Below are 14,895 nucleotides of genomic sequence, written 5' to 3' on the forward strand. Positions count from 1 at the left end.
GAAGGCATAATAACTATAAAAGAAGTTTTCTTTTCAATGAATGGTTTTTGCTTCACGTTTCTCGAGGTAAACATTCAATTATAATCTGTTTTAACCCAATATGTAAAAAAAATTCAACTTAAAATCAATTATGAGATTCTATAACCATTTAAAGGGAGAAATAAAGCTTTTGAAGGCATAAGTGACTATAAAAGAAGTTTTCTTCTCGATGAATGGTTTTTGCTTCAAGTTTCCCGAGGTAAACATTCAATTATAATCTGTTTTAACCAAAAATGTAAAAAAAATTCAACTTAAAATCAATTATGAGATTATATGATCCTTTAAAGGCATAAATAAAGCTTTTGAAGGCATAAGTGACTATAAAAGAAGTTTTCTTCTCAATGAACGATTTTTGCTTCACGTTTCCCAAGGTAAACACTAAATTATAATATGTTTTAACCAAAAATGTTAAAAAAATTCAACCTAAAATCAATTATGAGATTATATAATCATTTAACGGGAGAAATAAAGGTTTTGAAGGCATAAGTGGCTATAAAAGAAGTTTTCTTCTCAATGAATGGTTTTTGCTTCACGTTTCCTAAGGTAAACATTAAATTACAATATGTTTTAACCAAAAATATAAAAACAATTCAACTTAAAATCAATTATGAGATTATATAATCATTTAAATGGAGAAATAAAGGTTTTGAAGGCATAAGTGACTATAAAAGAAGTTTTCTTTTCAATGAATGGTTTTTGCTTCATGTTTCTCGAGGTAAACATTCAATTATAATCTGTTTTAACCAAATATGTAAAAAAAATTCAACTTAAAATCAATTATGAGATTATATAACCATTTAGAGGGAGAAATAAAGCTTTTGAAGGCATAAGTGACTATAAAAGAAGTTTTCTTCTCAATGAATGGTTTTTGCTTCACATTTCCCAAGGTAAACATTAAATTATAATCTGTTTTAACCAAAAATATAAAAACAATTCAACTTAAAATGAATTCTGAGATTATATAATCATTTAAATGGAGAAATAAAGGTTTTGAAGGCATAAGTGACTATAAAAGAAGTTTTCTTTTCAATGAATGGTTTTTGCTTCACGTTTCTCGAGGTAAACATTCAATTATAATCTGTTTTAACCAAATATGTAAAAAAAATTCAACTTAAAATCAATTATGAGATTATATAACCATTTAGAGGGAGAAATAAAGCTTTTGAAGGCATAAGTGACTATAAAAGAAGTTCTCTTCTCAATGAATGGTTTTTGCTTCACGTTTCCCAAGGTAAACATTAAATTATAATCTGTTTTAACCAAAAATATAAAAACAATTCAACTTAAAATCAATTCTGAGATTATATAATCATTTAAAGGGAGAAATAAAGGTTTTGAAGGCATAAGTGACTATAAAAGAAGTTTTCTTTTCAATGAATGGTTTTTGCTTCACGTTTCTCGAGGTAAACATTCAATTATAATCTGTTTTAACCTAATATGTAAAAAAAATTCAACTTAAAATCAATTATGAGATTATATAACCATTTAAAGGTAGAAACAAAGCTTTTGAAGGCATAACTGACCATAAAAGAAGTTTTCTTCTCAATGAATGGTTTTTGCTTCACGTTTCTCAAGGTAAACATTCAATTATAATCTGTTTTAACCAAAAATGTAAAAATAATTCAACTTAAAATCAATTATGAGATTATATGATCCCTTAAAGGCATAAATAAAGCTTTTGAAGGCATAAGTGACTATAAAAGAAGTTTTCTTCTCAATGAACGGTTTTTCCTTCACGTTTCCCAAGGTAAACATTCAATTATAATCTGTTTTGACCAAAAATGTAAAAAAAAAATTCAACTTAAAATAAATTATGAGATTATATAACCATTTAAAGCTAGTAATAAGGCTTTCGAGGGCATGAGTGACTATAAATGAAATTTTCTTATCAATGGATGGCTTTCGCCTCACGATTTTCAAGGTAAACAATCAATTATAATCTGTTTTAACCAAAAATGTAAAAAAAATTCATCTTAAAATCAATTATCAGATTATATAACCATTTAAAGGGAGAAATAAAGGTTTTGAAGGCATAAGTGACTATAAAAGAAGTTTTCTTTTCAATGAATGGTTTTTGCTTCACATTTCTCGAGGTAAACATTCAATTATAATCTGTTTTAACCAAATATGTAAAAAAAATTCAACTTAAAATCAATTATGAGATTATATAACCATTTAGAGGGAGAAATAAAGCTTTTGAAGGCATAAGTGACTATAAAAGAAGTTTTCTTCTCGATGAATGGTTCTTGCTTCACGTTTCCCGAGGTAAACACTAAATTATAATCTGTTTTAACCAAAAATGTAAAAAAAATTCAACCTAAAATCAGTTATGAGATTATATAATCATTTAAAGGGAGAAATAAAGCTTCTGAAGGCATAAGTGACTATAAAAGAAGTTTTCTTCTCAATGAATTGTTTTTGCTTCACGTTTCCTAATGTAAACATTAAATTATAATCTGTTTTAACCAAAAATATAAAAACAATTTAACTTAAAATCAATTATGAGATTATATAATCATTTAAAGGGAGAAATAAAGGTTTTGAAGGCATAATAACTATAAAAGAAGTTTTCTTTTCAATGAATGGTTTTTGCTTCACGTTTCTCGAGGTAAACATTCAATTATAATCTGTTTTAACCCAATATGTAAAAAAAATTCAACTTAAAATCAATTATGAGATTCTATAACCATTTAAAGGGAGAAATAAAGCTTTTGAAGGCATAAGTGACTATAAAAGAAGTTTTCTTCTCGATGAATGGTTTTTGCTTCAAGTTTCCCGAGGTAAACATTCAATTATAATCTGTTTTAACCAAAAATGTAAAAAAAATTCAACTTAAAATCAATTATGAGATTATATGATCCTTTAAAGGCATAAATAAAGCTTTTGAAGGCATAAGTGACTATAAAAGAAGTTTTCTTCTCAATGAACGATTTTTGCTTCACGTTTCCCAAGGTAAACACTAAATTATAATATGTTTTAACCAAAAATGTTAAAAAAATTCAACCTAAAATCAATTATGAGATTATATAATCATTTAACGGGAGAAATAAAGGTTTTGAAGGCATAAGTGGCTATAAAAGAAGTTTTCTTCTCAATGAATGGTTTTTGCTTCACGTTTCCTAAGGTAAACATTAAATTACAATATGTTTTAACCAAAAATATAAAAACAATTCAACTTAAAATCAATTATGAGATTATATAATCATTTAAATGGAGAAATAAAGGTTTTGAAGGCATAAGTGACTATAAAAGAAGTTTTCTTTTCAATGAATGGTTTTTGCTTCACGTTTCTCGAGGTAAACATTCAATTATAATCTGTTTTAACCAAATATGTAAAAAAAATTCAACTTAAAATCAATTATGAGATTATATAACCATTTAGAGGGAGAAATAAAGCTTTTGAAGGCATAAGTGACTATAAAAGAAGTTTTCTTCTCAATGAATGGTTTTTGCTTCACATTTCCCAAGGTAAACATTAAATTATAATCTGTTTTAACCAAAAATATAAAAACAATTCAACTTAAAATCAATTCTGAGATTATATAATCATTTAAAGGGAGAAATAAAGGTTTTGAAGGCATAAGTGACTATAAAAGAAGTTTTCTTTTCAATGAATGGTTTTTGCTTCACGTTTCTCGAGGTAAACATTCAATTATAATCTGTTTTAACCAAATATGTAAAAAAAATTCAATTTAAAATCAATTATGAGATTATATAACCATTTAAAGGGAGAAACAAAGCTTTTGAAGGCATAACTGACTATAAAAGAAGTTTTCTTCTCAATGAATGGTTTTTGCTTCACGTTTCTCAAGGTAAACATTCAATTATAATATGTTTTAACCAAAAATGTAAAAAAAATTCAACTTAAAATCAATTATGAGATTATATGATCCTTTAAAGGCATAAATAAAGCTTTTGAAGGCATAAGTGACTATAAAAGAAGTTTTCTTCTCAATGAACGGTTTTTCCTTCACGTTTCCCTAGGTAAACATTCAATTATAATCTGTTTTGACCAAAAATGTAAAAAAAAATTCAACTTAAAATAAATTATGAGATTATATAACCATTTAAAGCTAGTAATAAGGCTTTCGAGGGCATGAGTGACTATAAATGAAATTTTCTTATCAATGGATGGCTTTCGCCTCACGATTTTCAAGGTAAACAATCAATTATAATCTGTTTTAGCCAAAAATGTAAAAAAAATTCATCTTAAAATCAATTATCAGATTATATAACCATTTAAAGGGAGAAATAAAGGTTTTGAAGGCATAAGTGACTATAAAAGAAGTTTTCTTTTCAATGAATGGTTTTTGCATCACATTTCTCGAGGTAAACATTCAATTATAATCTGTTTTAACCAAATATGTAAAAAAAATTCAACTTAAAATCAATTATGAGATTATATAACCATTTAGAGGGAGAAATAAAGCTTTTGAAGGCATAAGTGACTATAAAAGAAGTTTTTTTCTCGATGAATGGTTCTTGCTTCACGTTTCTCGAGGTAAACACTAAATTATAATCTGTTTTAACCAAAAATGTAAAAAAAATTCAACCTAAAATCAATTATGAGATTATATAATCATTTAAAGGGAGAAATAAAGCTTCTGAAGGCATAAGTGACTATAAAAGAAGTTTTCTTCTCAATGAATTGTTTTTGCTTCACGTTTCCCAAGGTAAACATTAAATTATAATCTGTTTTAACCGAAAATATAAAAACAATTCAACTGAAAATCAATTCTGAGATTATATAATCATTTAAAGGGAGAAATAAAGGTTTTGAAGGCATAAGTGACTATAAAAGAAGTTTTCTTTTCAATGAATGGTTTTTGCTTCACGTTTCTCGAGGTAAACATTCAATTATAATCTGTTTTAACCAAATATGTAAAAAAAATTCAACTTAAAATGAATTATGAGATTATATAACCATTTAAAGGGAGAAACAAATCTTTTGAAGGCATAACTGACTATAAAAGAAGTTTTCTTCTCAATGAATGGTTTTTGCTTCACGTTTCTCAAGGTAAACATTCAATTATAATCTGTTTTAACCAAAAATGTAAAAAAAATTTAACTTAAAATCAATTATGAGATTATATGATCCTTTAAAGGCATAAATAAAGCTTTTGAAGGCATAAGTGACTATAAAAGAAGTTTTCTTCTCAATGAACGGTTTTTCCTTCACGTTTCCCAAGGTAAACATTCAATTATAATCTGTTTTGACCAAAAATGTAAAAAAAAATTCAACTTAAAATAAATTATGAGATTATATAACCATTTAAAGCTAGTAATAAGGCTTTCGAGGGCATGAGTGACTATAAATGGAATTTTCTTACCAATGGATGGCTTTCGCCTCACGATTTTGAAGGTAAACAATCAATTATAATCTGTTTTAACCAAAAATGTAAAAAAAAAATCATCTTAAAATCAATTATCAGATTATATAACCATTTAAAGGGAGAAATAAAGGTTTTGAAGGCATAAGTGACTATAAAAGAAGTTTTCTTTTCAATGAATGGTTTTTGCTTGACGTTTCTCGAGGTAAACATTCAATTATAATATGTTTTAACCAAATATGTAAAAAAAATTCAACTTAAAATCAATTATGAGATTATATAACCATTTAAAGGGAGAAATAAAGCTTTTGAAGGCATAAGTGACTATAAAAGAAGTTTTCTTCTCGATGAATGGTTCTTGCTTCACGTTTCCCGAGGTAAACACTAAATTATAATCTGTTTTAACCAAAAATGTAAAAAAAATTCAACCTAAAATCAATTATGAGATTATATAATCATTTAAAAGGAGAAATAAAGCTTCTGAAGGCATAAGTGACTATAAAAGAAGTTTTCTTCTCAATGAATGGTTTTTGCTTCACGTTTCCCAAGGTAAACATTAAATTATAATCTGTTTTAACCAAAAATATAAAAACAATTCAACTTAAAATCAATTCTGAGATTATATAATCATTTAAAGGGAGAAATAAAGGTTTTGAAGGCATAAGTGACTATAAAAGAAGTTTTCTTTTCAATGAATGGTTTTTGCTTCACGTTCCTCGAGGTAAACATTCAATTATAATCTGTTTTAACCAAATATGTAAAAAAAATTCTACTTAAAATCAATTATGAGATTATATAACCATTTAAAGGGAGAAACAAAGCTTTTGAAGGCATAACTAACTATAAAAGAAGTTTTCTTCTCAATGAATGGTTTTTACTTCACGTTTCTCAAGGTAAACATTCAATTATAATCTGTTTTAACCAAAAATGTAAAAAAAATTCAACTTAAAATCAATTATGAGATTATATGATCCTTTAAAGGCATAAATAAAGCTTTTGAAGGCATAAGTGACTATAAAAGAAGTTTTCTTCTCAATGAATGGTTTTTCCTTCACGTTTCCCAAGGTAAACATTCAATTATAATCTGTTTTGACCAAAAATGTAAAAAAAAATTCAACTTAAAATAAATTATGAGATTATATAATCATTTAAAGCTAGTAATAAGGCTTTCGAGGGCATGGGTGACTATAAATGGAACTTTCTTACCAATGAATGACTTTCGCCTCACGATTTTCAAGGTAAACAATCAATTATAATCTGTTTTAACCAAAAATGTAAAAAAAAAATCATCTTAAAATCAATTATCAGATTATATAACCATTTAAAGGGAGAAATAAAGGTTTTGAAGGCATAAGTGACTATAAAAGAAGTTTTCTTTTCAATGAGTTGTTTTTGCTTCACGTTTCTCGAGGTAAACATTCAATTATAATCTGTTTTAACCAAATATGTAAAAAAAATTCAACTTAAAATCAATTATGAGATTATATAACCATTTAAAGGGAGAAATAAAGCTTTTGAAGGCATAAGTGACTATAAAAGAAGTTTTCTTCTCGATGAATGGTTCTTGCTTCACGTTTCCCGAGGTAAACACTAAATTATAATCTGTTTTAACCAAAAATGTAAAAAAAATTCAACCTAAAATCAATTATGAGATTATATAATCATTTAAAGGGAGAAATAAAGCTTCTGAAGGCATAAGTGACTATAAAAGAAGTTTTCTTCTCAATGAATGGTTTTTGCTTCACGTTTCCCAAGGTAAACATTAAATTATAATCTGTTTTAACCAAAAATATAAAACAATTCAACTTAAAATCAATTCTGAGATTATATAATCATTTAAAGGGAAAAATAAAGGTTTTGAAGGCATAAGTGACTATAAAAGAAGTTTTCTTTTCAATGAATGGTTTTTGCTTCACGTTCCTCGAGGTAAACATTCAATTATAATCTGTTTTAACCAAATATGTAAAAAAAATTCTACTTAAAATCAATTATGAGATTATATAACCATTTAAAGGGAGAAACAAAGCTTTTGAAGGCATAACTGACTATAAAAGAAGTTTTCTTCTCAATGAATGGTTTTTGCTTCACGTTTCTCAAGGTAAACATTCAATTATAATCTGTTTTAACCAAAAATGTAAAAAAAATTCAACTTAAAATCAACTATGAGATTATATGATCCTTTAAAGGCATAAATAAAACTTTTGAAGGCATAAGTGACTATAAAAGAAGTTTTCTTCTCAATGAACGGTTTTTCCTTCACGTTTCCCAAGGTAAACATTCAATTATAATCTGTTTTGACCAAAAATGTAAAAAAAAAAATTCAACTTAAAATAAATTATGAGATTATATAACCATTTAAAGCTAGTAATAAGGCTTTCGAGGGCATGGGTGACTATAAATGGAATTTTCTTACCAATGGATGGCTTTCGCCTCACGATTTTCAAGGTAAACAATCAATTATAATCTGTTTTAGCCAAAAATGTAAAAAAAATTCATCTTAAAATCAATTATCAGATTATATAACCATTTAAAGGGAGAAATAAAGGTTTTGAAGGCATAAGTGACTATAAAAGAAGTTTTCTTTTCAATGAATGGTTTTTGCTTCACATTTCTCGAGGTAAACATTCAATTATAATCTGTTTTAACCAAATATGTAAAAAAAATTCAACTTAAAATCAATTATGAGATTATATAACCATTTAGAGGGAGAAATAAAGCTTTTGAAGGCATAAGTGACTATAAAAGAAGTTTTTTTCTCGATGAATGGTTCTTGCTTCACGTTTCTCGAGGTAAACACTAAATTATAATCTGTTTTAACCAAAAATGTAAAAAAAATTCAACCTAAAATCAATTATGAGATTATATAATCATTTAAAGGGAGAAATAAAGCTTCTGAAGGCATAAGTGACTATAAAAGAAGTTTTCTTCTCAATGAATTGTTTTTGCTTCACGTTTCCCAAGGTAAACATTAAATTATAATCTGTTTTAACCGAAAATATAAAAACAATTCAACTGAAAATCAATTCTGAGATTATATAATCATTTAAAGGGAGAAATAAAGGTTTTGAAGGCATAAGTGACTATAAAAGAAGTTTTCTTTTCAATGAATGGTTTTTGCTTCACGTTTCTCGAGGTAAACATTCAATTATAATCTGTTTTAACCAAATATGTAAAAAAAATTCAACTTAAAATGAATTATGAGATTATATAACCATTTAAAGGGAGAAACAAATCTTTTGAAGGCATAACTGACTATAAAAGAAGTTTTCTTCTCAATGAATGGTTTTTGCTTCACGTTTCTCAAGGTAAACATTCAATTATAATCTGTTTTAACCAAAAATGTAAAAAAAATTTAACTTAAAATCAATTATGAGATTATATGATCCTTTAAAGGCATAAATAAAGCTTTTGAAGGCATAAGTGACTATAAAAGAAGTTTTCTTCTCAATGAACGGTTTTTCCTTCACGTTTCCCAAGGTAAACATTCAATTATAATCTGTTTTGACCAAAAATGTAAAAAAAAATTCAACTTAAAATAAATTATGAGATTATATAACCATTTAAAGCTAGTAATAAGGCTTTCGAGGGCATGAGTGACTATAAATGGAATTTTCTTACCAATGGATGGCTTTCGCCTCACGATTTTGAAGGTAAACAATCAATTATAATCTGTTTTAACCAAAAATGTAAAAAAAAAATCATCTTAAAATCAATTATCAGATTATATAACCATTTAAAGGGAGAAATAAAGGTTTTGAAGGCATAAGTGACTATAAAAGAAGTTTTCTTTTCAATGAATGGTTTTTGCTTGACGTTTCTCGAGGTAAACATTCAATTATAATCTGTTTTAACCAAATATGTAAAAAAAATTCAACTTAAAATCAATTATGAGATTATATAACCATTTAAAGGGAGAAATAAAGCTTTTGAAGGCATAAGTGACTATAAAAGAAGTTTTCTTCTCGATGAATGGTTCTTGCTTCACGTTTCCCGAGGTAAACACTAAATTATAATCTGTTTTAACCAAAAATGTAAAAAAAATTCAACCTAAAATCAATTATGAGATTATATAATCATTTAAAAGGAGAAATAAAGCTTCTGAAGGCATAAGTGACTATAAAAGAAGTTTTCTTCTCAATGAATGGTTTTTGCTTCACGTTTCCCAAGGTAAACATTAAATTATAATCTGTTTTAACCAAAAATATAAAAACAATTCAACTTAAAATCAATTCTGAGATTATATAATCATTTAAAGGGAGAAATAAAGGTTTTGAAGGCATAAGTGACTATAAAAGAAGTTTTCTTTTCAATGAATGGTTTTTGCTTCACGTTCCTCGAGGTAAACATTCAATTATAATCTGTTTTAACCAAATATGTAAAAAAAATTCTACTTAAAATCAATTATGAGATTATATAACCATTTAAAGGGAGAAACAAAGCTTTTGAAGGCATAACTGACTATAAAAGAAGTTTTCTTCTCAATGAATGGTTTTTGCTTCACGTTTCTCAAGGTAAACATTCAATTATAATCTGTTTTAACCAAAAATGTAAAAAAAATTCAACTTAAAATCAATTATGAGATTATATGATCCTTTAAAGGCATAAATAAAGCTTTTGAAGGCATAAGTGACTATAAAAGAAGTTTTCTTCTCAATGAATGGTTTTTCCTTCACGTTTCCCAAGGTAAACATTCAATTATAATCTGTTTTGACCAAAAATGTAAAAAAAAATTCAACTTAAAATAAATTATGAGATTATATAATCATTTAAAGCTAGTAATAAGGCTTTCGAGGGCATGGGTGACTATAAATGGAACTTTCTTACCAATGAATGACTTTCGCCTCACGATTTTCAAGGTAAACAATCAATTATAATCTGTTTTAACCAAAAATGTAAAAAAAAAATCATCTTAAAATCAATTATCAGATTATATAACCATTTAAAGGGAGAAATAAAGGTTTTGAAGGCATAAGTGACTATAAAAGAAGTTTTCTTTTCAATGAGTTGTTTTTGCTTCACGTTTCTCGAGGTAAACATTCAATTATAATCTGTTTTAACCAAATATGTAAAAAAAATTCAACTTAAAATCAATTATGAGATTATATAACCATTTAAAGGGAGAAATAAAGCTTTTGAAGGCATAAGTGACTATAAAAGAAGTTTTCTTCTCGATGAATGGTTCTTGCTTCACGTTTCCCGAGGTAAACACTAAATTATAATCTGTTTTAACCAAAAATGTAAAAAAAATTCAACCTAAAATCAATTATGAGATTATATAATCATTTAAAGGGAGAAATAAAGCTTCTGAAGGCATAAGTGACTATAAAAGAAGTTTTCTTCTCAATGAATGGTTTTTGCTTCACGTTTCCCAAGGTAAACATTAAATTATAATCTGTTTTAACCAAAAATATAAAACAATTCAACTTAAAATCAATTCTGAGATTATATAATCATTTAAAGGGAGAAATAAAGGTTTTGAAGGCATAAGTGACTATAAAAGAAGTTTTCTTTTCAATGAATGGTTTTTGCTTCACGTTCCTCGAGGTAAACATTCAATTATAATCTGTTTTAACCAAATATGTAAAAAAAATTCTACTTAAAATCAATTATGAGATTATATAACCATTTAAAGGGAGAAACAAAGCTTTTGAAGGCATAACTGACTATAAAAGAAGTTTTCTTCTCAATGAATGGTTTTTGCTTCACGTTTCTCAAGGTAAACATTCAATTATAATCTGTTTTAACCAAAAATGTAAAAAAAATTCAACTTAAAATCAACTATGAGATTATATGATCCTTTAAAGGCATAAATAAAACTTTTGAAGGCATAAGTGACTATAAAAGAAGTTTTCTTCTCAATGAACGGTTTTTCCTTCACGTTTCCCAAGGTAAACATTCAATTATAATCTGTTTTGACCAAAAATGTAAAAAAAAAAATTCAACTTAAAATAAATTATGAGATTATATAACCATTTAAAGCTAGTAATAAGGCTTTCGAGGGCATGGGTGACTATAAATGGAATTTTCTTACCAATGGATGGCTTTCGCCTCACGATTTTCAAGGTAAACAATCAATTATAATCTGTTTTAACCAAAAATGTAAAAAAAAATCATCTTAAAATCAATTATCAGATTATATAACCATTTAAAGGGAGAAATAAAGGTTTTGAAGGCATAAGTGACTATAAAAGAAGTTTTCTTTTCAATGAATGGTTTTTGCTTCACGTTTCTCGAGGTAAACATTCAATTATAATCTGTTTTAACCAAATATGTAAAAAAAATTCAACTTAAAATCAATTATGAGATTATATAACCATTTAGAGGGAGAAATAAAGCTTTTGAAGGCATAAGTGACTATAAAATAAGTTTTCTTCTCGATGAATGGTTCTTGCTTCTCGTTTCCCGAGGTAAACACTAAATTATAATCTGTTTTAACCAAAAATGTAAAAAAAATTCAACATAAAATCAATTATGAGATTATATAATCATTTAAAGGGAGAAATAAAGCTTCTAAAAACATAAGTGACTATAAAAGAAGTTTTCTTCTCAATGAATGGTTTTTGCTTCACGTTTCCTAAGGTAAACATTAAATTATAATCTGTTTTAACTAAAAATATAAAAACAATTCAACTTAAAATCAATTCTGAGATTATATTATCATTTAAAGGGAAAAATAAAGGTTTTGAAGGCATAAGTGACTATAAAAGAAGTTTTCTTTTCAATGAATGGTTTTTGCTTCACGTTTCTCGAGGTAAACATTCAATTATAATCTGTTTTAACCAAATATGTAAAAAAAATTCAACTTAAAATCAATTATTAGATTATATAACCATTGAACGGGAGAAACAAAGCTTTTGAAGGCATAACTGACTATAAAAGAAGTTTTCTTCTCAATGAATGGTTTTTGCTTCACGTTTCTCAAGGTAAACATTCAATTATAATCTGTTTTAACCAAACATGTAAAAAAATTCAACTCAAAATAAATTATAAGATTATATAATCATTTAAAGGGAGAAATAAAGCTTTTGAAGGCATAAGTGACTATAAAAGAAGTTTTCTTCTCAATGAATGGTTTTTGTCTCACGTTTCCCGAGGTAAACATTTAATTATAATCTGTTTTAACCAAAAATGTAAAAACATTTAACTTAAAATCAATTATGAGATTATATGATCATTTAAAGGCATAAATAAAGCTTTTGAAGGTATAAGTGACTATAAAAGAAGTTTTCTTCTCAATGAATGGTTTTTGCCTCACCTTTCTGGAGGTAAACATGCAATTATAATCTGTTTTAACCAAAAATGTAAAAAAAATTCAACTTAAAATCAATTATGAGATTATATAATCATTTAAAGGGAGAAATAAAGTTTTTGAAGGCATAAGTGACTATAAAAGAAGTTTTCTTCTCAATGAATGGTTTTTGCTTTATGTTTTTCGAGGTAAACATTGAACTTTAAGATGTTTTAAAAAAAAATGTAAAACAATTCAACTTAAAATCAATTATGAGATTGTATAACCATTTAAAGGGAGAAATAAAGCTTTTGAAGGCATAAGTGATTATAAAAGAAGTTTTCTTCTCGATGAATGGTTTTTGCTTCACGTTTCTCGAGATAAACATTCAATTATAATCTGTTTTAACCAAAAATGTAAAAAAAATTGAACTTAAAATCAATTATGAGATTATATAATCGTTTCAAAGGAGAAATAAAGCTTTTGAAGGCATAAGTGACTATAAAAGAAGTTTTCTTCTCAATGAATGGTTTTTGCCTCACCTTTCTGGAGGTAAACATGTAATTATAATCTGTTTTAACCAAAAATGTAAAAAAAAATCAACTTCAAATCAATTATGAGATTATATCATCATTTAAAGGGAGAAATAAAGTTTTTGAAGGCATAAGTGACTATAAAAGAAGTTTTCTTCTCAATGAATGGTTTTTGCATCACGTTTATCGAGGTAAACATTCAATTATAATCTGTTTTAACCCAACATGTAAAAAAATTCAACTTAAAATAAATTATAAGATTATATAATCATTTAAAGGGAGAAATAAAGCTTTTGAAGGCATAAGTGACTATAAAAGAAGTTTTCTTCTCAATGAATGGTTTTTGCTTCACGTTTCTCGAGATAAACATTCAATTATAATCTGTTTTAACCAAAAATGTAAAAAAAATTCAACTTAAAATCAATTATGAGATTATATGATCATTTAAAGGAATAAATAAAGCTTTTGAAGCCATAAGTGACTATAAAAGAAGTTTTCTTCTCAATGAATGGTTTTTGCATCACGCTTCTCAAGGTAAACATGCAATTATAATCTGTTTTAACACAAAATGTAAAAACATTCAACTTAAAATCAATTATGAGATTGTATAACCATTTAAAGGGAGAAATAAAGCTTTTGAAGGCATAAGTGATTATAAAAGAAGTTTTCTTCTCGATGAATGGTTTTTGCTTCACGTTTCCCGAGGTAAACATTCAATTATAATCTATTTTAACCAAAAATGTAAAAAAAATTGAACTTAAAATCAATTATGAGATTATATAACCGTTTAAAGGGAGAAATAAAGCTTTTGAAGGCATAAGTGACTATAAAAGAAGTTTTCTTCTCGCTGAATGGTTTTTGCTTCACGTTTCCCGAGGTAAACATTCAATTATAATCTGTTTTAACCAAAAATGTAAAAAAAATTCAACTTAAAATAAATTATGAGATTATATGATCATTTAAAGGCATATATAAAGCTTTTGAAGGCATAAGTGACTATAAAAGAAGTTTTCTTCTCAATGAATGGTTTTTGCATCACGTTTATCAAAGTAAACATTCAATTATAATCTGTTTTAACCCAACATGTAAAAAAATTCAACTTAAAATAAATTATAAGATTATATAATCATTTAAAGGGAGAAATAAAGGTTTTGAAGGCATAAGTGACTATAAAAGAAGTTTTCTTCTCAATGAATGGTTTTTGCTTCACGTTTCTCGAGGTAAACATTCAATTATAATCTGTTTTAACCAAAAATGTAAAAAAAATTCAACTTAAAATCAATTATGAGATTATATGATCATTTAAAGGCATAAATAAAGCTTTTGAAGCCATAAGTGACTATAAAAGAAGTTTTCTTCTCAATGAATGGTTTTTGCATCACGCTTCTCAAGGTAAACATGCAATTATAATCTGTTTTAACACAAAATGTAAAAACATTCAACTTAAAATCAATTATGAGATTATATGATCATTTAAAGGCATAAATAAAGCTTTTGAAGGCATAAGTGACTATAAAAGAAGTTTTCTTCTCAATGAATGGTTTTTGCATCACGTTTCTCGAGGTAAACATTCAATTATAATCTGTTTTAACCCAAAATGTAAAAAAATTCAACTTAAAATAAATTATAAGATTATATAATGATTTAAAGGGAGAAATAAAGCTTTTGGAGGCATAAGTGACTATAAAATAAGTTTTCTTCTCGATGAATGGTTTTTGCTTCACGTTTTCGGAGGTAAACATGCAATTATAATCTGTTTTAACCC

Source organism: Theobroma cacao, chromosome 5 (genome assembly GCF_053813885.1).
Source record: "Theobroma cacao isolate CCN51 chromosome 5, ASM5381388v1, whole genome shotgun sequence".
Taxonomy (NCBI): domain Eukaryota; kingdom Viridiplantae; phylum Streptophyta; class Magnoliopsida; order Malvales; family Malvaceae; genus Theobroma; species Theobroma cacao.